The following is a 24,041-nucleotide window of genomic DNA, read 5'->3' as shown; positions in this document are numbered from 1 at the left end:
CGCCCCGACCCCTTACCGCCCCGACCCCTCACTGCCCCGACCCCTCACCGCCCCGACCCCTCACCGCCCCGAGCCCTCACTGCCCCGACCCCTCACCGCCCCAACCCCTCACCGCCCCGACCCCTCACCGTCCCGACCCCTCACCGCCCCGACCCCTCACCGCCCCGACCCCTCACCGCCCCGACCCCTCACCGCCCCGACCCCTCACAGCGCCGACCCCTCACCGCTCTGACCCCTCAACGCCCGGACCCTCACTGCCCCGACCCCTCACCGCCCCCACCCCTCACCGCCCCGACCCCTCACCGCCCCGACCCCTCACTGCCCCGACCCCTCACCGCTCCACACTGACCCCTCACTGCCCTGACCCCTCACCGCCCCGACCCCTCACTGCCCCGACCCCTCACTGCCCCGACCCCTCACCACTCCACGCTGACCCCTCACTGACCTGACCCCTCACTGCCCCGACCCCTCACTGCCCCGACCCCTCACCGCCCCGACCCCTCACTGCCCCGACCCCTCACTGCCCCGACCCCTCATCGCCCCGACCCCTCACTGCCCCGACCCCTCACTGCCCCGACCCCTCAATGCCCCGGCCACTCACCGCTCCACACTGACCCCTCACCGCCCCGACCCCTCACTGCCCCGACCCCTCACTGCCCCGACCCCTCACCACCCCAACCCCTCACCGCCCCGACCCATCACTGCCCCGACCCCTCACCGCCACGACCTCTCACCGCCCCGATCCCTCACCGCCCCGACCCCTCATTGCCCCACACTGACCCCTCACTGCCCCGACCCCTCACTGCCCCGACCCCTCACTGCCCCACACTGACCCCTCACTGCCCCAACCCCTCACCGCCCCAACCCCTCACTGCCCCGACCCCTCACTGCCCCGACCCCTCACCGCCCCGACCCCTCACTGCCCCGACCCCTCACTGCCCCGACCCCTCACTGCCCCACACTGACCCCTCACTGCCCCGACCCCTCACCGCCCCGACCCCTCACTGCCACGACCCCTCACTGCCCCGACCCCTCAACGCCCCGACCCCTCACTGCCCCGACCCCTCATCGCCCCGACCCTTCACTGCCCTGACCCCTCACCGCTCCACACTGACCCCTCACTGCCCCAACCCCTCACTGCCCCGACACCTCACTGCCCCGACCCCTCACCGCCCCGACCCCTCACCGCCCCGACCCCTCACCGCCCCGACCCCTCACCGCTCCACACTGACCCCTCACTGCCCCGACCCCTCACTGCCCCGACCCCTCACCGCCCCGATCCCTCACTGCCCCGACCCCTCACCGCCCCGACCCCTCACTGCCCCGACCCCTCACCGCCCCGACCCCTCACTGCCCCGACCCCTCACTGCCCCGACCCCTCACTGCCCCGACCCCTCACCGCTCCACACTGACCCCTCACTGCCCCGACCCCTCACTGCCCCGACCCCTCACTGCCCCGACCCCTCACCGCCCCGACCCCTCACTGCCCCGACACCTCACTGCCCCGGCCCCTCACCGCTCCACACTGACCCCTCACCGCCCCGACCCCTCACTGCCCCGACCCCTCACTGCCCCGGCCCCTCACCGCTCCACACTGACCCCTCACCGCCCCGACCCCTCACTGCCCCGACCCCTCACCGCCCCGACCCCTCACCGCCCCGACCCCTCACCGCCCCGACCCCTCACCGCTCCACACTGACCCCTCACTGCCCCGACCCCTCACTGCCCCGACCCCTCACCGCGCCGATCCCTCACTGCCCCGACCCCTCACCGCCCCGACCCCTCACTGCCCCGACCCCTCACCGCCCCGACCCCTCACTGCCCCGACCCCTCACTGCCCCGACCCCTCACTGCCCCGACCCCTCACCGCTCCACACTGACCCCTCACTGCCCCGACCCCTCACTGCCCCGACCCCTCACTGCCCCGACCCCTCACCGCCCCGACCCCTCACTGCCCCGACACCTCACTGCCCCGGCCCCTCACCGCTCCACACTGACCCCTCACCGCCCCGACCCCTCACTGCCCCGACCCCTCACTGCCCCGGCCCCTCACCGCTCCACACTGACCCCTCACCGCCCCGACCCCTCACTGCCCCGACCCCTCACTGCCCCGACCCCTCACTGCCCCACACTGACCCCTCACTGCCCCGACCCCTCACTGCCCCACACTGACCCCTCACTGCCCCAACCCCTCACCGCCCCAACCCCTCACCGCCCCGACCCCTCACCGCCCCGACCCCTCACCGCCCCGACCCCTCACCGCCCCGACCCCTCACTGCCCCGACCCCTCACTGCCCCGACCCCTCACTGCCCCGACCCCTCACCGCCCCGACCCCTCACTGCCCCGACCCCTCACTGCCCCGACCCCTCATCGCCCCGACCCCTCACTGCCCCGACCCCTCACCGCTCCACACTGACCCCTCACTGCCCCAACCCCTCACCGCCCCGACCCCTCACTGCCCCGACCCCTCACAGTCCCGACCCCTCACCGCCCCGACCCCTCACCGCCCCGACCCCTCACCGCCCCGACCCCTCACCGTCCCGACCCCTCACCGCCCCGACCCCTCACCGCCCCGACCCCTCACCGCCCCGACCCCTCACCGCTCCACACTGACCCCTCACTGCCCCGACCCCTCACTGCCCCGACCCCTCACTGCCCCGACCCCTCACCGCCCCGACCCCTCACTGCCCCGACCCACCCCTCACTGCCCCGACCCCTCACTGCCCCGACCCACCCCTCACTGCCCCGACCCCTCACTGCCCCGACCCCTCACCGCCCCGACCCCTCACTGCCCCGACCCACCCCTCACTGCCCCGACCCTTCACTGCCCCGACCCACCCCTCACTGCCCCGACCCCTCACTGCCCCGGCCCCTCACCGCTCCACACTGACCCCTCACCGCCCCAACCCCTCACCGCCCCGACCCCTCACCGCCCCGACCCCTCACTGCCCCGACCTCTCACCGCCCCGACCCCTCACCGCCCCGACCCCTCACTGCCCCGACCCCTCACTGCCCCGACCCCTCACTGCCCCGACCCCTCACCGCCCCGACCCCTCACTGCCCCGACCCACCCCTCACTGCCCCGACCCCTCACTGCCCCGGCCCCTCACCGCTCCACACTGACCCCTCACTCCCCCGACCCCTCACCGCCCCGACCCCTCACCGCCCCGACCCCTCACTGCCCCGACCCCTCACTGCCCCACACTGACCCCTCACTGCCCCGACCCCTCACTGCCCCACACTGACCCCTCACTGCCCCAACCCCTCACCGCCCCAACCCCTCACTGCCCCGACCCCTCACTGCCCCGACCCCTCACTGCCCCGACCCCTCACCGCCCCGACCCCTCACCGCCCCGACCCCTCACCGCCCCGACCCCTCACCGCCCCGACCCCTCACTGGCCCGACCCCTCACTGCCCCGACCCCTCACCGCTCCACACTGACCCCTCACTGCCCCGACCACTCACTGCCCCGACCCCTCACTGCCCCGACCCCTCACCGCCCCGACCCCTCACTGCCCCACACTGACCCCTCACTGCCCCAACCCCTCACCGCCCCAACCCCTCACCGCCCCGACCCCTCACTGCCCCGACCCCTCACCGCCCCGACCCCTCACCGCCCCGACCCCTCACCGCCCCGACCCCTCACCGCCCCGACCCCTCACCGCCCCGACCCCTCACTGCCCCGACCCCTCACTGCCCCGACCCCTCACCGCTCCACACTGACCCCTCACTGCCCCGACCCCTCACCCCCCGACCCCTCACTGCCCTGACCCGTCACCGCCCCGACCCCTCACTGTCCCACTCCGACCCTTCACTGCCCCACACTGACCCCTCACTGCCCCGACCTCTCACTGCCCGGCCTTGACCCCTCACTGCCCCGATCCCTCACTGCCCCGTCCCCTCGCTGCCCCGACCCCTCACTGCCCCGGCCCCTCACTGCCCCGCCCCCTCACTGCCCCACATCGACCCCTCACTGCCCCGACCCCTCACTGCCCCGGCCCCTCACTGCCCCACATCGACCCCTCACTGCCCCGACCCTTCACCACCCTACACCCACCCCTCACTGCCCTGGCCCCTCACTGCCCCACATCGACCCCTCACTGCCCCGACCCCTCACTGCCCCGTCCCCTCGCTGCCCCACATCGACCCCTCACTGCCCCGACCCCTCACTGCCCCGGCCCCTCACTGCCCCACATCAACCCCTCACTGCCCCGACCTCTTCACGCCCTACACCCACCCCTCACGCCCCACACCTACCCCTTACCGCCCCACTGGGTAAGGCTGGCGCGAGTGGATGTCAACGCCAGCGTTGTGGGTTGTGAACCTGACCGACATACGCTCGAGGGATGGGGCTTAAAGGAGGGGACATCAGCGCCGTGCATTGCCACCTTTCGTGGTTTGCCGACTCTCGGGTCGACTATACTGATGGCCTGCGAGCCTGGTGTGGGCCTCTATCGTGCAGGCTGCGTCCACGCTGCCCGGGTGGCCCAGTGGAGGCCATTGGGGACCATGCAGAGTGTGCAGCAGCCCTCCCCGGTAAGCGAAGGGGAAGGGCATTGAAGTGCGTCAACGCCACGCAGAGCATCCACGTAGTGCTGCAGTCCTCGCCCCAGTAACACTCCGGGACCCGCCCCTAAAGGAAGTGGAGTGTGCGAGATTGCGCTGCACTTCCTTTGAGAGGTGGTAGGCCCAATTCAGTGGCGAGGGCGGGACCTCTGCTCTGGGCACAGGAAGTCCCGCCCCCAGGTGGTTACTGCCCCCAATCGGGACGTAGGGCAATTTCACCCCCTGGGGCTCTCACATCGGGGAAAGGAAAACCTGAAATAAATTCACATTTTTTTTTAAGTTTATTAAAAATTTTAAGTTTTATTAAAATGGATACATTTCACACCGCATAAAATTAACATTAGTTTTCCAGGTCCATAACCTTTGTCTAGCAGTCAGTACGCTGTTAAAACCCCATTTACACCTAATTCCTTTGGGTCTAACTTTTAGTGGGGAATTTAACAGCGGTATTAACGTGGAAGAGCCGAAGTTTGCTGTCAGTTTCCCTGATTTAGGTGATTACACTGATTGCCGGTCTGTGATGGGTGGGGCAGGGTGCTGTGTGTGTGGGAGGTGGGGGAACAGCGCAGGTTGTCTCAGACCTGTGAATGACAGACCGCAACTTTCATTCATCATCGTACAGACTGCAAATTCCAGGCCACTGAGTCTACAGCACAGAAACAGGACATTCGGCCCGACTGATCTGTGCCGGTGTTTATGCTCCACACCAGCCTTCTCTTACCCTTCTTTTAAAAAAAAAATTGTTCCTGAGAGGTGGGCATGAAATTAATTTCAACATTTTAGTAGTGCAGTTTTAATAAAAATTGCACCAAAGGCTGCTTTTGGCACCATTTCCAAGCATTTATTTCCCATCCCTAATTGCCCTCGAGAGGGTGGTAGTGAACCGCCACAGTCCGTGTGGTGAAGGTACTCCCACAGTGTTGTTCGGGAGGAAGTTCCAGGATTCTGACCCAGTGACGATGAAGGAACTGCGATATACTTCCAAGTCAGCATGGTGTGTGACTTGGAGGGGAACGTGGAGGTGGTGGTGTTCCCATCCACCTGTTGTCCTTGTCCTTCTAGGTGGTAGAGGTCGTGGGTTTGGGAGGTGCTGCCAAAGAAGCCTTGGCGAGTTGCTGCAATGCATCTTGTAGATGGTACACACTGCAGCCACGGTGTGCCAGTGGTGGAGGGAGTGAATGTTTAAGGTGGTGGATGGGTGCCAATCAAGTGGGCTGCTTTGTCCTGGATGGTGCCGAGCTTCTTGAGTGTTGTTGGCGCTGCCCTCATCCAGGCAAGTGGAGAGTATTCCATCACACTCCTGACTTGTAGATGGTGGAAAGGCCTTGGGGAGTCAGGAGGTGAGACACTCATCGCAGAATACCCAGCCTCTGACCTGCTCTTGTTGCCACAGTATTTATGTCCAGTTAAGTTTCTGGTCAATGGTGATACCCAGGGTGTTGATGGTGGGGGATTCGGTGATGGTAATGCCATTGAATGTCAAGGGGCAGTGATTAGACTCTCTCTTCTTGGAGATAGTCATTGCCTGGCAATTGTGTGGTGCGAATGTTACTTGCCATTTATAAGCCCAAGCCTGAATGTTGTTCAGGTCTTGCTGCATGCATGGACTGCTTCATTATCTGAGGCGTTGCGAATGGCACTGAACACTGTTCATCTAACCCTAACCCAATCAGCATAACCTTCTATTCCTTTCTCTCTCATGTGTTTATCCAGCTTCCCCTTAAATTCATCTCTGCGATTCGCCTCAACCACTCCCTGTGGTAGCGAGTTCCACATTTTCACCACTCTCTGGGTAAAGAAGTTTCTCCTGAATTCCCTATTGGATTTATTAGTGACTATCTTATATTGATGGCCTCTAGTTTTGGACTCCCCTCAAGTGGAAACATTTTCTCCAAGTCTATCAAATTCTTTCATTATCTTAAAGAATTCTATCTAGCCTTCCCAGCCCATTCAGCCTTTCCTGATACGTATATCCTCTCAGTTCTAGTGTTATCCTCGTGAATCTCTATTGCACCTTCTCCACTGCCTCTATATCCTTTTATTAATATGGAGACCAGAACTGTGCAGAATATCCAAGTGTGGTCGAACCAAAATTTGATACAAGTTTAACATATCTTCTCTCATTTCAATTCTAGCCCTCTAGGAATAAATCCCAGTGCTTGGTTTGCTTTTTTATGGCCGTATTAACCTGTGTCGCTACATTTAGTGATTTGTGTATCTGTACCCCCAGATCCCTCCGTTCCTCTACCCCATTTAGAGTTTTACACAAGCAGTATGTGACTTCTTTATACTTCCAACTAAAATACATCACACTTATCTATGTTGAAATTAATTTGCCAATTACACACCCATTCTGCAAGTTTATTATTAACTCCTCTGAAATCCATCCGGACCAGGGGCTCTCTCCTCTCTAAGTTTGATTAGTTTATCAATTATTTCCCCTTTCTATCTTAAATGTCTTTATATCATTTTTGTTCCCTTCTTCTAATGTCATGCTCACCATGTTAGTCTCCCTGGTAAATACTGAGGCAAGTGTTTTTGTGACTGGAAGGCTGTATCCAGTGGGTTTCCGCAGGGCTAAGTGCTGGGTCCATTGCTTTTTGAAACATATATCAATGACTTGGACTTGAATATAGGGGGTATGATTAAGAAGTTTGCAGATGACACTAAAATAAGCTGTGTGGTTGATAATGAAGAAGAAAGCTGCGGACTGCAGGAAGATATCAATGAACTGGTCAGGTGGACAGAACAGTGGCAAATGGAATCCAATCCGGATAAGTGTGAGGTAATGCAATTGGGGAGGTCTAACAAGGCAAGGCAAGGCAAGACACATTAAATGGCATGACATTGAAAAGTGTATAGGAGCAAAGGGACCTTGGAGTGCATGTCCACAGATCCCTGAAGATAGCAGGCCAGGTAGTTAAGAAGGCATAGGGAATGCTTGCCTTTATTAGTCGAGGCATGGAATATAAGAACAAGAAGATTATGCTTGAACTGTATAAAACACTGGTTAGGCTGCAGCTGAAGTACTGCGTACAATTCTGGTCACCACATTACAGGAAAGATGTGATTGCACTGGAAAGGGTGCAGAGGAGATTTACAAGAATGTTGCCTGGACTGGAGAATTTTGGCTATGAGGAAAGATTGGATAGGCTGGGTCTGTTTTCTTTCGAACAAAGGAGCCTGAGGGGAGACATTATTGAGGTGTATAAAATTATGAGGGGCCTGGATAGAGTGGATAGGATGGACCTATTTCCCTTAGCAGAGGGGTCAACAACCAGGAGGCATAGATTTAAAGTAATTGGTACAAGATTTAGAGGGGATTTGAGGGGAGATTTCTTCACCCAGAGGGTGGTGGGGGTCTGGAACTCACTGCCTGAAAGGGTGGTAGAGGCAGAAACCCTCACCACATTTAAAAAGTACTTGGATGAGTATTTGAAGTGCCGTAACCTACAGAGCTACGGACCAAGAGTTGGAAAGTAGGATTAGGCTGGATAGCTCTTTGTCGGCCAGCGTGGACACGATGGGCCGAAATGGCCTCCTTCCATATTGTAAATTTCTATGCTTCTATGAAATAACTCTTCATTTCTGTCATTTCACTGTCAGTATCTGCGAGTTTATCTTGTGCATCCCTTAGTGGCCCTATCTGCAATTTTAATGTTCCTTTTGGTATTTATGTATCTGTAGAATACTTTACTGTTTCTTTCTATATTGCTTCATAATTTAATTTTGTAATTCCTCTTTGCTTTCCTAATAGTTTTTAAAACTTTTTTCCTAACCTTTTTATATTCCGTTTTGTTATCCTCTCCTTTATTGTCGATGTACTTAGTGTAGGCCTTTTTCTTTCATTTCAGTTTACCCATATCTCTTTATTCATCCATGGTGTTCTATTACTAGTTCGCTTGTTCTTGTTTTTTAAAGAAATATATTTCTTCTGAGCACTATTGATCACCATTTTAAATATTCCCCACTGCTGGTCTATCTCTTTGTCTGGAAAAAATATTTTTCATTTTATCCTCCCTACTTCAGTTCTCATAGCCTCAAAATTAGCTTTATGCAAATCTACTATTTTGGTCTTTCTCTTAGTTATGTCTCTCTATCCTTATCTTGAACCTTATTATGTTGTGATCGCTATTGCCTGGATGCTTCCCTATGCTTGCTTCTCTTATCTGCTCTGTTTCATTTCCCATTACTAGATCCAGGAGTGATTCCTGTCTGGTTGGGCTTCTTGCATACTAGTTAAGAAAGGAGTTCTGTACACATTGTAAAAACTCCATTCGCCCTTTCACTGCCTCTTCCTGACAGTTTGTTTGGGGGTAGTTGAAATTTCCCATGATTGTTATTCAATTTCTTTTACGCATGTCATAGATTAGCCTCTATATTTATTCCTCCACTTCCCTTCCATAATTATGTAGTGTGAGGGATACCCATAGTAACAGGATGGATCCCTTCTTATAGAATCATACAGCACAGGAGGAGGTCATTTGGCCCATCGAGTCAGCCGGCTCTTTCGAAGAGCAATCCAGTCAGTCCCACTCCCCTGCTCTTTCCCCTGTTTCCTGCAATTTTTTCCCTTCAAGTATTTATCCAATTCCAAATGAAAAGCTACTATTGAATCTGTATCCACCACCCTTTCAGGTAGTGCATCCCAAATCCTAACCACTCGCTGCTTAAAAAGGTTTTCCCTCATGTCGCCTCTGGTTCTTTTGCAAATCACCTTAAATCTGTGCCCTCTGCTTATCGACTCTTCAGCCATTGGAAACTGTTTCTCTTTATTTACTCTATCTAAATCCTTCATGATTTTGAACACCTCTATCAAATCTCCTCTTAGTCTTTTCTGCTCCATGGAGAACAACCCCAGCATCTCCGGTCTCTCCATGTAACTGAAATCCTTCATCCCTGGAACCGTTCTAGTAAATATCTTCTGCACCCTCTCTCAACCTCCTTCCCAAAGTGCGATGCCCAGAAATTCCAGTGTATGGAAAACCAGCAGATTGCAGTTAACATCCTCCAGAGTTTATAGCGCAGGTGCATCAACATTAGCACATGGCAAAACCTACCACGTAGGGTTGATTTTCCAGCATTATTCTCTGCAGGAAGCCCAATGCAGCATGGCAGTAGCATCCCTGGAACAAAAACAACGTTATCTTAAAGCTAGCCTGTCATTTAGAAAACAGTGTTGGTCCCTTAAAGGGGAAATGCCTTCTAAAATGATTTTTTTTTAAAAGCAGTTTTTAGAACATATAAGAACGTGAGAATGTAACAATTAGGAGCAGGAGTAGGCCATATGGCCCCTCGAGTCTGCTCTGCCATTCAGTAAGATCATGGCTGAACTTCAACCTCAACCCCATTTTCCTGCCCGATCTTCATATCCTTTGATTCCCCTAGAGCCCAAAAATTGATCTCAGCCTTGAATATATTCAAAGACTGAGCTTCCACAGCCCTTTTGGGGCAGAGAATTCCAAAGATTCACAACCCTCTGAGTGAAGAAATTCCTCCTCATCTCAGTCTTAAATGGCCGACCCCTTATCCTGGTTATAGACTTCCCAGCAAGGGGAAACAACCTCTCAGCATCTACCCTGTCAATCCCCTTCAGAATCTTACATGTTTCAATGAAATCATCTCTCATTCTTCTAAACTCCAGAGGGTATAGGCCCAATCTACTCAATCTCTCCTCATAGGACAACCCTCTCATCCCAGGAATCAGTCTAGTGAACCTTCATTGCACCGCCTACAAGTATATACTTCCTCAGATAAACCCTTAGATCTCAACTGCCTTCTGAAAAAAAAAACATTAAATATAATTCCCAAATGGCAGTCTTCAGCTCTTAAAGCTGAATTGCCTTCCGCACCTAAAAAAACTGGGAAACGTGCTTCAGCACTAACAAAAATGGCTCAGTAAGCCAGGGAAGGGGCACCCAGGGTCTCACATGCAATACTCCAGCTTTGTGCAGGGGGTCAACACTGTAAGACAGGCCCTCTACCCATAGGGGCCTGGAAGCCCTCCAGAAAGAACAATGTGGGAATACATCACCGAGGCTGTCACTGCCAGCAGTGTCGCGCCCACCACTTGGCTCTAGTGCCCAAAGAAGCTTCATGACCTCAGATCACTGGTCACAGTCAGTGAATGCATCTTCAAAAGCCGTCTCCTACCAACTGCACCACCAGCCTCTCACACTGCTCAATACACGACCCCTAGCATCACTCACCTACCAACTATCCTACCAATCATGAGGCACATCTCCCATTCTTAACTTCACCTCAGCCCCTTGGAGGAGGCGGAGCTAGCCATTCTTGGCAGGGACATGGCTGAGCCCTTAGCCAGCGGTGGGGCTGAAAGGATGCAAGATGTGGGTATCCTCATACATTATCCTCCTTCTGGCATGTACCTCTTGCTTTCCCCCCCCTCCCCTCACCACAACTCCACCCTTGTGCCTCCCTCATTTCACACACCCAAGAAATGCAGCCTGCCCAGTCAGTGGTTGACCATGAAGAGGGAGAGGAGAGTGAAGAAGAAAAAACACAGTCTTCGAGGAGCTACCAGCTCCTCAAGGTCATCCTGCAAGGCCATCTGCAGTGTCCCCCACTGAAAGTCACCAGCCTTCCACCAGCCATGCTGCAGCTACTGGGGTGGCACTGCATGACATCAGTAGGATAGGCAACGGCTCACACAGGACAATCACTAAGGGAATGCACAAGGGTGATTGGTTGATTTTTTGATGACATAGTGGATGGATAGATGTATAAAGTTGGATTGAAGGATTGCTGTGATGGTCAATATCAGAGGGAAGGAAAGGTGTGGGACAAATTTTAAAAGAGGAATTTGGGTTGTGGTCAGTGATACCACAGGCGGATGATTTGATCCCAGATATCCCGGCCAGAAAGGGGCTGTCTGGGTTGCATCGTCTCTTCCGTTTTCTCTTCTTCTGTGTCTTCCTCTTCCTTCTGCAAACAGCTGCTGTAAATCTGAAATAAAAGCAGAAAATGCTGGAAATACTGAGACATGAACCCAGGTTCTCTATCCATGGTTGTTGCCTGACCTGCTGACTATTTCCACAATTTTCTGCCTTCTCAGAGGTCTTTTTTTTAACCATCCAAGGCCTTGCAAGCATCCAGCAGCACTCCCTGCACACTTAAAGAACTTTTAACATCTACTTCAAGAAAATATAAAAATTCCAGTCCAAAAGCTTAAATGCAAACTTACCTGAAAGATGTGCGTGTCTCTTTAAGTAGTGTTGACAGCGTCTCCGTCGGTCTGCCACATACTCACTTTTCAGAGTGAGCTTACGACCCAGCGTTAAAATTAGTACAAAGGTCAAAGTTTGCAGAGTGTGACTTCAAGTCAGTGCTGCACGGCGACTGACGTCATGCTCTGCTGTTCTGCATTTCTAGGGGCCAGCAATGCTAACAGCATCTTTTTCAAGAAATGAGCCTTAACAGAGTCCAGTAAACACCCGAATTTCTAGGCCATAGGGGGCCGAAATTCCCCATTTCTGCGCCTCCCGTTAGCGCTTCCAGGGGTGGGGGGCACTACCAGCTCCTGCGAAATTGCGCGGGAGCTAGGGGAGACGGGAAAATGGTAGCGCTCCACCCCGCTGGTAGCTCCCCGGGCCGCTGCGTCCCTGCGAACAGCTGCTTAAATCTGAAATAAAAGCAGAAAATGCTGGAAACACTTAGTAGGTCAGGCAACATCTCGACCTGAGACGTGAACTCTGTTTCTTGCTCCTCGGCTGTTGCCTGACCAGCTGACTATTTCTGGCATTTTTTGCCTTCTCAGAGGTCTTCTTTTACCATCCGATGCCTTGCAAGCGTCCAGCAGCACTCCCTACACACTTAAAAAACTTATGCACCGACCCCTTTTTGCCCCGCCATTACGGGTCGCAAACCGAGCTTGTCACCCATCGCGGGGTGAACCTTAAAGGGCAGGTGCACTGTGCCGCACGCCACCACGTTTGTTCTTTCCTCACCCTACCAGTCGGGCCGCAGTCCACTCCTTCCGCGGGGCACTCCGTCTCGGTGCCACGCTGCAGCCCCGGCACACCTTCACCCTGGCGGCCTAGTGAAGGCCCAACAAAGGGCCTGCAGAGCTCGCAGCGTCGCTCCCCTTTAATGGAAGGAGAAGGTCGTTGAAACATGTCAGCGCTACCTGACCGCGACCTTGCACCCCACTTCCTTGAGGGACGGTAACCAGATTATCGCGGCGGGCGCAGGAAGCCCTGCCTCACCTTGGTTACTGCCCCCAAATGGGGTGTAACTGAATTTCAACACCGAGCTAGTATCCTGGGCTTTATAAATAGAGGCATAGATACTTTATTAACAGCTTTGTTAATCTGTCGTGCCACCTTCAAAGATTTGTTCACAAACACCCCAGGTCTTGCACCTCATTTAAAATTGTACCATTTAGTTTATATTGCCTCTCCACATTCTTCCTACTGAAATGTATCACACACTTTTCGCGTTAAATTTCATCTGCCACGTGTCCGCCCATTCCCCCAGCCTGTCTATGTCATCTTGAAGTCTATCACTATTATCCTCGCTGTTCATTATACTTCCAAGTTTCGTGTCATCTGCAAATTTGGAAATTACTCCCTGTATCCCCAAGTCCAAGTCATTATTGTATATAAAAAACAACAGTGTTCCTAGTAACAAACCTTGGGGGGACTCCACATTGTACCTCCCTCCAGTCCAAAACACAGCCATTCACCACTGCTCTCTGTTTTCTATCCCTTAGCCAATTTTGTATCCATGGGGCTACTGCCCCTTTTATCCCATGGGCTTCAATTTTGCTCAGAAGCCTATTATGTGGTACTGTACCAAATGCCTTTTTGAAGTTCAGATACACAACATAAACAGCACAGCCCTCATCCACCCTCTGTTACCTAATCAAAAATCTCAGTCAAAGTTAGTCAAACACGATTTGCCTTTAACGAATCCGTGCTGGCTCTCCTTTAATAGTGGCTGTTAAATTTTTCCCGGATTATTGTTTCTAAAAGCTCCCCCACCACCGACGTTAAACTGACTGGCCGGTTATTGCCAGGTTGATCCCTCTCCCCTTTTTTATAGAAGGATGTAACGTTTAAAATTCTCCAGTCCTCTGGCACCACCCTGTATCTAGATTGTGGCCAGTACCTCCGCAATTTCTACCCTTACTTCCCGCAGCAACCTGGGATGCATCCCATCCGGACAGGGTGACTCATCCACTTTAAGTACCGTCAGCCGTTCTAATACCTCCTCTTTATCTATTTTTATCTCATCCAGTATCCCGACAGCCACCTCGTTTACTGTGGCTTTGTCAAAGTCCTCTTCCTCTTATCCTTTGCCTCAATCCATGGGGATTATTTTCTTAATGTAGTAATGACCCTTTGTTCTACTACAATGATGTTATTTCGAATTGGTACAGCTACCCCACAATCCCTTCCTCCTTCCCTATTCTTTCTAATCTCGCAATTTTATTTATTTTTATTAATTATTCCCCTAATTTTATTTTTAAGTTATTTAATGCTTATGTCTACAACTGTATTTGTTCCCTGACTGTTTGTTATCCTTTTTCCTTCCCTGATTTTTATTCTCATCTCCTATTCCTGCCGACTTAGATCATCAGATCCCTCCCCCCTTCTGCAGGGCCTCCTGACCCCTGTGGGTAGAGGGCCTCTCTTGCAGCGTTGACCCCTGCACAAAGCTGGAGTGCTGCGTGCGAGACCCTAGGTGTCCCTCCCCTAGCTTGCTGAACCATTTGTGTTAGTGCTGATTCTATTAGTTCTAGATATTAATTACTGCTAGCTAATAAATAAGCAAAGAGCAGAGATGATAGCAGGGGTAATATGTGGGTACTGTGATATGCAGACGTTTGTGGGCAGTGAGACTGTCCCGGATTGTCACATCTGCAGGAATTCTCTTCGGCTCTTGCTTTCTAAAATGACAGCTTTAAGAGGTGAAGACTGTCACTTGGGAATTATTTTTGTTTATTTCTTTTCAGAAGGCAGTTGAGCTGTAAGGGCTAAATATTGCCTATTTGTAAATTGATTTTTTTAAATTTTAGAAGGCAGTTCCCCTTTAAAGGACCGACACTGCTTTCTAAAATGACAGGCTAGCTTTCAGAGAAGGCTGTTCTCGCTGCAGGGAAGCTATGGCCACACTGCATTGGGCTTCCTGCTGAGACCACTGCCCGAAAACCAGCCTTACTCAGTAAGTTTAGCGCTGGGCTGATGTTAATTAGCAAGCAGCACCAATACAGCGGTACTGCCAGCAGTATTCATTTCAGCGGCCATTTCCTGCGGCCCATGGTGCCACTGGCAGCTTTTCGGTGCTCTGGGAGTTTCAGCCCCCTGAGCCGGAGTGTCTTGAGCCAGAGAGATTTCCTGCAGATGTGACAATCCGGGACAGCCTCATTGCCCACAAACTCCTGCATATCACAGTGCCCCATGTAGTACCTCTGCTGTCATCTCTGCTCTTTGCTTATTTATTAGCTGGCAGTAATTAATATCTAGAACTAATAGAATCACTTGAGGTCTATTATTAATTAGCTGATGGATTCGTTTGATTTGAAATGAATTAGTGATTAATTACTCTCATTATTTACTATTTATGTACACAATCAGAGAATGATACAGCAGAGAAGGAGGCCATTCGGCCCATTGTTCCCGTGCCGGCTCTTTGGAGAACTATCCAATTAATCCCACTCCCCTGGCTCTTTCCCCAAGGCCCTGTAATTGTTTTCCCTTCAAGTATTTATCCAATTCCCTTTTGAAAGTTACTATTGAATCTGCAGCCACCACCCTTTCAGGCCGTGTATTCCAGATCATAAAACTCGCTGTGTAAACAATGTTTCCTCAGGTCGCCTCTGGTTCTTTTGCCGATCACCTTAAATCTGTGTCCTCTGGTTACTGACCGTTCTGCCAATGGAAACTGTTTCTCCTTATTTACTTTATCAAAATCATTCTGAACACCGCGAGCAAATATCCTCTTAACCTTCTCTGTTCTAAGGAGACCAACCCCAGCTCCTGCAGTCTCTCCACGTAACTGAAGTCCCTCATCCCTGGTACCATTCTAGTAAATCTCCTCTGCACCCTCTCCAAGGCCTTGACATCGTTCCTATAGTGTGGTGCCCAGAATTGTACACATTTCTCCTGCTGAGGCCTAACTTGTGTCTTATAAATGTTTAGCATAACTTCTTTGCTTTTGTACTCAATGGGGGAATTTTAACTCCAAAGAGGGGGTGGGTTGGTGTCAGGTGGGAGGTTAAAGTGTCAAAAATCTGAATCCCGACCCCAACTCTCCCACCTGTGGTTTTAATGGAAGTGGGACGGACGGAGGGAGGGGAGGCGAGCTCATAACCCGCTCCGAGAAGGTGGGTTGGCACTTTCAATATTATAATGAGGCTGCGTGGCTAATTGTGAAGCTCCATTTTAAGTTTACCTGTGGCTGGCTAGGTTTCCCCGGGCCATGGCGATTATGGCAGCTAAAGGAAGGTGAGGATTTAAACTAATATGGCAGGGGGATGGGAACCAATGCAGGGAGACAGAGGGAAACAAAAAGGAGGCAAAAGCAAAAGACAGAAAGGAGATGAGGAAAAGTGGAGGGCAGAGAAACCCAAGGCAAAGAACAAAAAGGGCCACTGTACAGCAAAATTCTAAAAGGACAAAGGGTGTTAAAAAAACAAGCCTGAAGGCTTTGTGTCTTAATGCAAGGAGTATCCGCAATAAGGTGGATGAATTAACTGTGCAAATAGATGTTAACAAATATAATGTGATTGGGATTACGGAGACGTGGCTCCAGGATGATCAGGGCTGGGAACTCAACATCCAGGGGTATTCAACATTCAGGAAAGATAGAATAAAAGGAAAAGGAGGTGGGGTAGCATTGCAGGTTAAGGAGCAAATTAAGGCAATAGTTCGGAAGGACATTAGCTTGGATGATGTGGAATCTATATGGGTAGAGCTGCAGAATACCAAAGGGCAAAAAACATTAGTGGGAGTTGTGTACCGACCTCCAAACAGTAGTAGTGATGTTGGGGAGGGCATCAAACATGAAATTAGGGGTGCGTGCAATAAAGGTGCAGCAGTTCTAATGGGTGACTTTAATATGCACATAGATTGGGTTAACCAAACTGGAAGCAATACGGTGGAGGAGGATTTCCTGGAGTGCATGAGGGATGGTTTTTTAGACCAATATGTCGAGGAACCAACTAGGGGGGAGGCCATCTTAGACTGGGTGTTGTGTAATGAGAGAGGATTAATTAGCAATCTCGTTGTGCGAGGCTCCTTGGGGAAGAGTGACCATAATATGGTGGAATTCTGCATTAGGATGGAGAATGAAACAGTTAATTCAGAGACCATGGTCCAGAACTTAAAGAAGGGTAACTTTGAAGGTATGAGGCGTGAATTGGCTAGGATAGATTGGCGAATGATACTGAAGGGGTTGACTGTGGATGGGCAATGGCAGACATTTAGAGACCGCATGGATGAACTACAACAATTGTACATTCCTGTCTGGCGTAAAAATAAAAAAGGGAAGGTGGCTCAACCGTGGCTATCAAGGGAAATCAGGGATAGCATTAAAGCCAAGGAAGTGGCATACAAATTGGCCAGAAATAGCAGCGAACCTGGGGACTGGGAGAAATTTAGAACTCAGCAGAGGAGGACAAAGGGTTTGATTAGGGCAGGGAAAATGGAGTACGAGAAGAAGCTTGCCGGGAACATTAAGACGGATTGCAAAAGTTTCTATAGATATGTAAAGAGAAAAAGGTTAGTAAAGACAAACGTAGGTCCCCTGCAGTCAGAATCAGGGGAAGTCATAACGGGGAACAAAGAAATGGCGGACCAATTGAACAAGTACTTTGGTTCGGTATTCACTGAGGAGGACACAAACAACCTTCCGGATATAAAAGGGGTCAGAGAGTCTAGTAAGGAGGAGGAACTGAGGGAAATCCTTATTAGTCGGGAAATTGTGTTGGGGAAATTGATGGGATTGAAGGCCGATAAATCCCCAGGGCCTGATGGACTGCATCCCAGAGTACTTAAGGAGGTGACCTTGGAAATAGTGGATGCATTGACAGTCATTTTCCAACATTCCATTGACTCTGGATCAGTTCCTATGGAGTGGAGAGTAGCCAATGTAACCCCACTTTTTAAAAAAGGAGGGAGAGAGAAAACAGGGAATTATAGACCGGTCAGCCTGACATCGGTAGTGGGTAAAATGATGGAATCAATTATTAAGGATGTCATAGCAGTGCATTTGGAAAGAGGTAATATGATAGGTCCAAGTCAGCATGGATTTGTGAAAGGGAAATCATGCTTGACAAATCTTCTGGAATTTTTTGAGGATGTTTCCAGTAGAGTGGACAAGGAAGAACCAGTTGATGTGGTATATTTGGACTTTCAGAAGGCTTTCGACAAGGTCCCACACAAGAGGTTAATGTGCAAAGTTAAAGCACATGGGATTGGGAGTAGTGTGCTGACATGGATTGAGAACTGGTTGTCAGACAGGAAGCAAAGAGTAGGAGTAAATGGGGACTTTTCAGAATGGCAGGCAGTGACTAGTGGGGTACCGCAAGGTTCTGTGTTGGGGCCCTAGCTGTTTACACTGTACATTAATGATTTAGACGAGGGGATTAAATGTAGTATCTCCAAATTTGCGGATGACACTCAGTTGGGTGGCAGTGTGAGCTGCGAGGAGGATGCTATGAGGCTGCAGAGCGATTTGGATAGGTTAGGTGAGTGGGCAAATGCATGGCAGATGAAGTATAATGTGGATAAATGTGAGGTTATCCACTTTGGTGGTAAAAACAGAGAGACAGACTATTATCTGAATGGTGACAGATTAGGAAAAGGGGAGGTGCAAAGAGACCTGGGTGTCATGGTACATCAGTCATTGAAGGTTGGCATGCAGGTACAGCAGGCGGTTAAGAAAGCAAATGGCATGTTGGCCTTCATAGCGAGGGGATTTGAGTACAGGGGCAGGGAGGTGTTGCTACAATTGTACAGGGCCTTGGTGAGGCCACACCTGGAGTATTGTGTACAGTTTTGGTCTCCTAACCTGAGGAAGGACATTCTTGCTATTGAGGGAGTGCAGCGAAGGTTCACCAGACTGATTCCCGGGATGGCGGGACTGACCTATCAAGAAAGACTGGATCAACTGGGCTTGTATTCACTGGAGTTCAGAAGAATGAGAGGGGACCTCATAGAAACGTTTAAAATTCTGACGGGGTTAGACAGGTTAGATGCAGGAAGAATTTTCCCAATGTTGGGAAAGTCCAGAACCAGGGGACACAGTCTAAGGATAAGGGGGAAGTCATTTAGGACCGAGATGAGGAGGAATTTCTTCACCCAGAGAGTGGTGAACCTGTGGAATTCTCTACCACAGAAAGTTGTTGAGGCCAATTCACTAAATATATTCAAAAAGGAGTTAGATGAAGTCCTTACTACTCGGGGGATCAAGGGGTATGGTGAGAAAGCAGGACTGGGGTACTGAAGTTGCATGTTCAGCCATGAACTCATTGAATGGCGGTGCAGGCTAGAAGGGCCGAATGGCCTACTCCTGCACCTATTTTCTATGTTTCTATGACTGCTGGAACCAAGAGGTAAGTACCTCACCAATCCCCAGTGTTCGGACCCTCCCCTGACCTCCCCGCGCCCCTCCCCCCTTACTGTCCCCTCCCCGACCTCCTTGCACCCCCCCCGGCCTCCCGCCGCCCTACCCCCACCCGACCATCTCCTCCTGACTGACCTCTCCCACGGCCACCCCGCCCCCACCCCCCTGGCTGACCCCCCCGATTGACCCCTCCCCCGACTGCACTCCCGCAACCCTCCCCCCCCCCCCCCGATTCCCCCTCGGCCTCGGATTTCCCTTCCCCTCTGCTTCCGATCTCCGGCCCGAGGCCTTGGATTTCCCCCCCTGCCGATGATCCCACCCCCCTCCCCGATCTCTGACCTCTATCTGGCCTTCCGACCCCTCTCCTGATGATCCCACCCTTTGTCCTCTCTACTCCCCAGGCCCTCCCACCCGTCAGCTCAATCTGGCTGGCTGCAGGTGGGAAACAGATAAGAAAAATTTTAATCAGGTCCTGCTGTTAAATTCGGCAGGGCATGAGAGAAACCCGTTGTAAGAACATAAGAATTAGGAGCAGGAGTAGGCCACACAATACCTTGAGCCTGCTTTGCCATTCAATAAGATCATGGCTGATCATCGACCTCAATTCCACTTTCCTGCCCGATCTCCATATCCCTCGATTCCCCTAGACTCCAAAAATCTATCTGTCAGCCTTGAATATATTCAGAGCCTCAGCATCCACAGCACTCTGGGGCAGAGAATTCCAAAGATCCACAGCCTTCTGAGTGATGAAATTCCTCCTCATCTCTGTCTTAAATGGCCTACCTCTTATCCTGAGACGGTGCCCCCTAGTTCTAGACACTCCAGCCAGGGGAAACAACCTCTCAGTATCTACCCTGTCAATCCCCATCAGAATCTTGTATGTTTCAATGAGATCACCTCTCATTCTTCTAAACTCCAGAGAGTATAGGCCCATTCTACACAATCTTGCATCATAAGACAGCCCTCTCACCCCAGGAATCAATCTAGTGAATCTCCGTTGCACCGCCTCCAAGGCATGTATACCCTTCCTTAGATAAGGAGACCAAAACTGTGTCCAGCTGTAGTCTCACCAAGGCCCTGTACAATTGTAACAAGACTTCCCCACTCTTATACTGCAACCCCCTTGCAATAAAGGACAACATGCCATTTGCCTTCCTTATTGCTTGCTGTACCTGCATGCTAGCTTTCTGTGTTTCTTGCACAAGGATACCCAAATCTCTCTTAACACCAACATTTAAAAGTTTCTCACTAATTATAAAATATTCTGCTTTTCTAATCTTCCTGACATTTCCCCACATTATACTGCATCTGCCACCTTACCGCCCACTCACCTAGTCTATCTAAATCCCTTTACAGGCTCTTTGTGTTCTCCTCACAGCTTACTGTCCCACCTAGCTTTGTATCGTCAGCAAACTTGGATACATTACACTCGGTCCCTTCATCTAGGTCATTAATATAGATTGTAAATAGCTGAGGCCCCAGCACTGATCCTTGCAGCACCCTATTAGTTACAGCCTGCCAACCTGAAAAAGACCCGTTTATCCTTTATCTCTGTTTTGTGTCCCGTAACCAATCCTCTATCCATGCTAATACATTATCTCCAATCCCATGAGCCCTTATCTTGTGTAATAACCTTTTATGAGGCACTTTATCGAATGCCTTTTGGAAATCCAAATATACTACATCCATTGATTCCCCTTTATCTACCCTGCTAGTTACATCCTCAAAAAACTAATAAATTTGTCAAACACCATTTCCCTCTCATAAAACCATGTTGATTCTGCCTAATCAATCTAAGCACTGTGATACAGCTTCCTTAACAATGGATTCCAGCATTTTCCCATTGACTGATGTCAGGCTAACTGACCTGTAATTCCCTGTTTTTTCTCTTCCTCCTTTCTTGAATAGTGGTGTTACATTTGCTACCTTCCAAACCCCTAGAACCGTTCTAGAATCTAGGGAATTTTGAAAGACCAATGCCTCTACCTCTTTTAGAACCGTAGGATGTAGGATTTGTCTGTTTTTAGTCCCATTAGTTTCTCTAGTACTTTTTCTCTACTTATATTAATTACATTAAGTTCTTCACCCTCACTAGACCCTGGTTCCCCACCATTTTAGGTATGCTTTTTGCATCTTCTACATAATAATTTCTTCTGCCTCAGCCTCTAAGCGACCAATGTTTATTTTTGCTACTCTCTTCTTTTTCACATACTTGTAGAAGCTCTTACAATTTGTTTTTATATGTCTTGCTTGTTTTCTCTCATTGTCTATTTTTTTCCCTTTTTATCAATTTTTTGGTCATCCTTTGCTGGTTTCTTAAACTCTCCCAATCCTCAGGCTGAACTCCAAGCCATCGTCAACATCTTCACCGAGGCGTATAAAAGCATGGGCCTTACACTAAACATCTGTAAGAGAAAGGTCCTCCACCAACCTGACCCCGCCACATAGCACTGCCCCCCGGTCATCAAAATCTACGCAGGACCTTGGACAACGTGGACCATTTTCCATACCTCGGGAGCCTCCTACCAGCAAAGGCAGACATCGATGACAAGGTCCAACACTGCCTCCAGTGTACCAGTGCAGCCTTCGGTCGCCTGAGGAAGAGAGTGTTTGAAGATCAGGACCTCAAATCTGGCACCAAGCTTATGGTCTACCCGCCTCCTATATGGCTCAGAGACGTGGACTATATACAGCAATCATCTCAAATCGCTGGAGAAATACTACCACCACTGCCTCCGCAAGATCCTGCAAATTCACTGCGAGCATAGACGCATCAACGTCAGTGTTCTCGATCAGGCCAACATCCCCAGCATCAAAGCACTGACCACACTTGACCAGCTCCGTTGGGCGGGCCACATCGTCCGCATGCCCGACATGAGACTCCCAAAGCAAGCGCTCTACTCGGAACTCCTACACGGCAAGCGAGCCCCAGGTGGGCGGAGGAAATGTTTCAAGGACACCCTCAAAGCCTCCCTCTTAAAGTGCAACATCCCCACCGGCACCTGGGAGTCCCTGGCATCCAGGAGGGCGTTGAGCACCTCGAGTCTCGTCGCTGAGAGCATGCAGAAAACAAGCACTGACAGCGGAAAGAGCGTGCGGCAAACTAGACTCCCCACCCACCCTTTCCCTCAATGATTGTCTGCCCCACCTGTGACAGAGACTGTAATTCCCTTATTAGACTGTATAGCCACCTGAGAACTCACTTTTAGAGTGGAAGCAAGTCTTCGAGCGACTGCCTATGATGATGATTGGAGAACCTTCACCAAACGGACTGCAGTGATTCAAGAAGGCGACTCACCACCACTTTCTCAAGGGCAATTTGGGATGGGCAATAAATGTTGGCCTTGCCAGTGATGCCCACATCACATGAACAAATAAAAAAGAACTGTTGGGACTCAGAAAGATTTAGGAGTCCTTGTACAAGGCACACAGAAAGTTAGCATGCAGGTACAGCAAGCAATTAGGAAGGAAAATGGCATTTTGGCCTTTATTGCCAGGGGGTTGGAGATGTCACGAGATGTACTTCATGGTAACTGTGTGTGGAAGGTAGGGTGGATTTTGGGTGCTGTACCTCAGTCACTGTATACAGAGGGCAAGGGGGTGTTGGGTGCTTGTGATATCTTTAGAAACCACTACACAAGCACACACACTACAAGATGGATCATTAACAGAACTGTGTCTATGACCTTGCCAGATGACCTTTTATTGTTATTACAGCAATAATCCACCAGGTGGAGCTCTATTATAGTGCTGTATCTCACAGTCACGGTATACAGAGGGTAAGGGGGTTGTTGGGTGCTGTACCTCAGTCACTATCTCGAATTACAGTATGCAGATGACGGCTGCGTCTGCGCACACTTGGAGGCTGAACTCCAAGCCGTCGTCAACACCTTCATCGAGGCGTACGACAGTATGGGCCTTACACTAAACATCCGTAAGACAAAGGTCTTCCACCAACCTGTCCCCGTCGCACAGTACTGCCCCCACCGAATATCAAAATCTACGATGAGGTCCAATACCGCCTTCAGTCTGCCAGTGCAGCCTTCAGTCGCCTGAGGAAGAGAGTGTTTACAGACCAGGACCTCAAACCCGGCACCAAGCTCATGGTCTACAGAGCAGTGGTGATACCCGTGGGTATATGCTTCAGAGACATGGACTATGTACAGCAGGCACCTCAAAACACTGGAGAAGTACCACCAACGCTGCCTCCGCAAGATCCTGCAAATCCACTGGGAGGATAGACGCACCAATGTCTGTTCTCGCTCAGGCCAACATCTCCAGCATCGAAGCATTGACCATGCTCGATCAGCTCCGTTGGGAGGGCCACATTGTCCGCATGCCTGACACGAGACTCCCAAAACAAGCGCTCTATTCAGAGCTCCGACACGGCAAGCAAGCCCCAGGTGAGCAGAGAAAATGCTTCAAGGACACCCTCAAAGCCTCCTTGAAAAAGTGTAACATCCCCACCAACAACTGGGAATCCTTGGCCCAAGATTGCCTAAAGTGGAGGAAAAGCATCCGGGAGGACGTCGAACACCTCGAGTCTCTTCGCCGGAAGCAAGCTGAAGCCAAGCACCGACAGCAGAAGGAGCGCGCAGTAACCCAGGCCCCCCACCCACACACCCATTCCTTCAACCACCGTTTGCCCCACCTGTGACAGAGACTATAGGTCCAGCATTGGACTCTTCAGTCACCTGAGAACTCCTATTTAGCGTGGAAGCAAGTCTTCCTCGACCCCGAGTGGTAGCCTAAGAATAAGACTATCTCCTGCACTTGTTTTTGACCAGCTCCATGTTTCGGAGAGGAATTTCCTAGGATTCTGTTCCCCGGAGTGGCCCTTTAAGCTGCTTTCTTAGCCTCTCCAAGGAGATCACCTGACGACTG

The 24,041-nt window shown here is 51.5% G+C and overlaps 1 protein-coding gene across 1 annotated transcript in view; it reads left to right on the top strand.

Annotated features, from left to right (window-relative positions):
- The window catches only part of grk1a (G protein-coupled receptor kinase 1 a), a 102,839-nt gene that overhangs the window by 52,185 nt on the left and 26,613 nt on the right, over positions 1–24,041 (top strand). The gene's annotated exons all lie outside the window — the stretch shown is intronic.

The sequence above is a fragment of the Pristiophorus japonicus genome, chromosome 11, assembly GCF_044704955.1.
Source record: "Pristiophorus japonicus isolate sPriJap1 chromosome 11, sPriJap1.hap1, whole genome shotgun sequence".
In the NCBI taxonomy this organism is placed as follows: Eukaryota; Metazoa; Chordata; class Chondrichthyes; family Pristiophoridae; genus Pristiophorus; species Pristiophorus japonicus.
Note: the sequence above shows the minus strand (reverse complement) of the source record. Positions and strands in the feature narration are given on the sequence as shown.